At 36.8% G+C, this 3,979-nt stretch overlaps 1 pseudogene; it reads right to left on the bottom strand.

The window, feature by feature from the left end:
* Positions 1 to 833: 833 nt before the first annotated feature.
* Positions 834 to 3,617, bottom strand: LOC140810127 (trihelix transcription factor ENAP1-like; annotated as a pseudogene).
* Positions 3,618 to 3,979: the final 362 nt, after the last annotated feature.

The raw sequence follows: 3,979 nt of genomic DNA on the forward strand, positions 1-3,979 counted from the left end.
AATTCAAACACCAGTATAACCATAAGTATACATACTTTTCATACCAAATTATTGATAAACAACTCATTTCTCCAAACCCAATATGTAGCTTTCTCAATGACAACAAAACTAACAACTCAATTCTTCAATTTACGTGCATGTAGGTTCCCTATCAATGTGATTTCAACATGTTATTTCCATCATTACTTACCAATATGATCACAATACATGTTGAACTAAGTCACAAGGGCTTCCATGTCATAATACATAAGGAGCCAAGGCGTAAATGCATAGTCTAACACCATGTCATAATTCATATAATATAATTATAAAATCATAATTAAGACCATACGTGCTAATCATTGTAGGGATGACCCGGCATTACAGAAACCTAAAGGAGATATTCGACCATAATTTTGAAAAGAATCGGTTTCCCATAAACAGAATGAGGAAGTGTGATGGTTAGTTAGGTCAGGTATAGCTCAAATTTCTTTGCATGCATGCACCATTGCAACATATAATGTGAAATTATTCACAGAAGATCAATATCCTCGTCCTACTCTTTCTTTTCGGCCTTTGGTTTCTTCAATGGCTAGCTTTCTTTCCTCCTGTTTCAAATGAGAATAAAGAATTTCGCAAACTTTTCGGCCTTTCTTTAAAAAATGAAACATTGAAATAATTGATCTCAATTTCCATGTATGGGGGGACGATTGCCTAGCTTGCTCGATGTGGTTGAAACCTAGATCTAGATGACGATCATTTTCAAATAAAAAGCTATTATATCCTTATTTATTTGGAATCTTGATTCATCCCTTATTTTTCTAAGCGTTGGGTCAATGGTGACCCAAAACGTTGGGTCAAGGTAGATTATATGATGACCTTTGGCTGAAAAAAGATTTGACTATAAGATCAAAATTGGACCCTAAGCGTTGGGTCAGTGGTGACCATTGTATCAGGATAATTTTCCTATTCTAACATCTCATTAGCGGAAGGCGACCAACCCATGAATTCTCACTTTGTTTATCCTTTTATTGCTCAAAAAACATGTGATAAGACCGTAAGTTTATAACTGTTTAATATCAAACATTGTAATCATCTGTCTTCGACAGCCAGCGACGTCCTAGTATGGCGGCTAACATATTAAGTGAGATGGACTCGGGCTGCAGTGGAGAATGAAAAGTAATGCAAGATCAGACCTTCGAAACCAAAAGGAATGAAAGTTAATTGGCTTAAAACAAACGCTTCTGATTTCATATTAATTCCAAGACCGTAGATCCATTAATTGATGTTTCTTGAGAAATATTACGTCAAAGATTCCCGACATCCTGGGAACAAAAGTTGCCAGATAAATGAAAGAAACAACGAAATGCCAGTCCTAAATGGACGCTTCAGTAAACAAAGATTATAGAAGTTCATATATATGCTGCGAAGATCAATCTGTATTAACTGCCATTCAGGCTTATACTACTATGCTAATGTAACAAAGGATACACACTTTTTGTCATTATGAGGCTACCTAACTAATATTTCGATTTTTTTTGTCTTGCTGAACAACGAACGTATGATACAATATCTCTACAAGCAGTATATCCTTCACAGATCGATGGCAAAAAAATTGAATCATATACACTAAATCAACCGCTGCCATTCTCATTTTCTTCATCTTCTCCATGGTGTATCTTTGCAATCTCAACTTGAGTTTTCTCAAGAATTTGCCTCCTCTGCAGTTCTAAATCTCTATGGAACTCCATTCTCATATTTTCCAGCTCTACCAACTGCTGTCTTTTACTAATCTCGATCCTTTCATATATCTCACCGAACTTCAGAATAGAATCAGCAAGCAGTTTTAAAGAAGCTCCACTTCTCCTGTTTTTTCAGTCTTCATTTTCTTGGGCGGAAGAAGGTTGTCCAATTCATGTTCCCACCCTCGGAAGATTCTGATTTTCTGGGACAATCCCTCATCTCATTCAACCCATTCGAGCGGTTCAGATAAACTTTCGGATTCATGAAAACATATTCTCCCGAGTCAACACCACAAGAAAGACCAGCTTGTTGTGGAAGTGATGATAATAACATATCCATCTTCTTTAAGTACACCCATTCACTAGCCGAACCTTCAGTCTCTCCCAACTTCATCTTCTCCTTTTTGTACTTCGTTTTCAACGTATCCAAACGATTCCGACACTGAGCATTTGATCTTTCACTTTTCGACTCATGAGAAACCATGTTGGCAACTTCTTGCCACTCTTCTGAGTGAAGACCTCTTTTCCCCTGTTTGAGAAATCTATCACCCCAAATATCAAGTAAGATAAAGGTCTCACTTTCAGTCCATTCTGTAGGTGAATTACTGTCCACCATGAGTTGGTTTTGGCACTCTAGGCGCAAGTTCATAACTCGATAAGGTCTTTATCTTCCTTTTCTTTGGGTACTTCTGTAAGCCATTATAATCAACATCTTCGTCGTTTTCATAATCATCTAGGTCGATCCTTTGGACATCATTCCCTCCATCAACATCACCCTCAATGTCTTCTTCTTCTTCTTCTTCTTCACTATCTCTACTCTCCTCTTCAATATCATCATTATCATCATCAACAAACGGGTGAGCATGAGAGGTGTTGACATTTTTGGTAAGAAACTTCTTGTTATTTATTGCACCAAAAGCATTGGGTCGGTACCTTGCTACATCCTCATCATCCATCGTACTCCACAACCAAAGAAGCAACTATGTACTGCTGTTATAACTATCTTCTTGTTTTACTTAAAAAAATAGTTCTTACAGAACATAATCCATACACGGGCCCAGCCAAATATTCCGTCTTCTATTTCAAGAACACAAGATTCCTTCTCCATGGAGCACCTATATAAAAACCCAAAAAATCAGATCATTACTGCTAAAAGACACAACAACTTTATTTTGATAGGTTTAGCTGTACCCAAAAAGGATCCGAATCAGTGAGGGCGGAGTGAGAAAAACCTTTAAAACATTTATGTGTGATTTTTCCATGTCCCATCAAAATTATTGGACAACCCAGTTAAGTATTTGTTGACAACAGTAACACCATAATACTTATATCTTGAAATGAAAACTTGGTTTCTTTAGGATCACAAAAACCAGAGTGTTAATTTCAATGAAAAGACTGTTTCATATTTATGTTCAACACAAAGGAAACAACTCATTAATGAAGTAGAACGCCATCAACAAGAAAGCATAATCCAAAACTCCTCGATCATATTCAGTAATTGAATACATAATCTTGCAAAATTTCCAAAAATTGAAAACAAATACATTTAAATTCTTACCTCAAACAGCTCAATCATCCATCACGTGGTGAGATCATGACTCCAGATTATATTATCTTATCACCACAAAAAATAATCTAACGCAGTCGAGAAAGCAATTATGAATTCAGAGAATAGATTTTCGAGGAAATATGATTGAAAATTTTGGTGGAATCCTACAAATTTTGGTGGAATCGAATAGAAAATGAAAGAAAACGCATCTCAACGGAGTTTAGTGTAGGTTAACGGGGGATGTGAAGGGGTAGTCACTAACATGCACTAGGGTGGCACAGTCCGAGAGGCACATCTCACCGGATTCGAGCCCACTCCAGCTGCATGCATTACCGGCTAGAACCGGCATCGAGTCAAATTTTTCTCCTAAATGACTTTCATATATATGTATATATATCAAGGTAAAAATTTGTGTGCTCGGGTTTAATTTATGAGATAGATATCTTATAACTCATCGAAACTATCCGTCTGACCCGAGCTTACTCAGTGGGAATGTTTTAGAAAACAAGAGGCAGCACAATTATATTTTTTTCTCACTCAAAGATTCAAACTCCTAATAACTCTCAATTTGATCGGTCTTGCAAAACCTTGCAAACACGATTGATCTGCCATGGATGCATCGAAGATCAATCAACTTAAACAATTTGTTGAATTGTGCAAATACAAGCCTTCCGTTCTCGAGGATCCCTATCTATTGTTCTTCCGGGAT

The sequence above is a fragment of the Primulina eburnea genome, chromosome 13 (assembly GCF_022965805.1).
Source record: "Primulina eburnea isolate SZY01 chromosome 13, ASM2296580v1, whole genome shotgun sequence".
NCBI classification, from domain to species: Eukaryota; Viridiplantae; Streptophyta; class Magnoliopsida; order Lamiales; family Gesneriaceae; genus Primulina; species Primulina eburnea.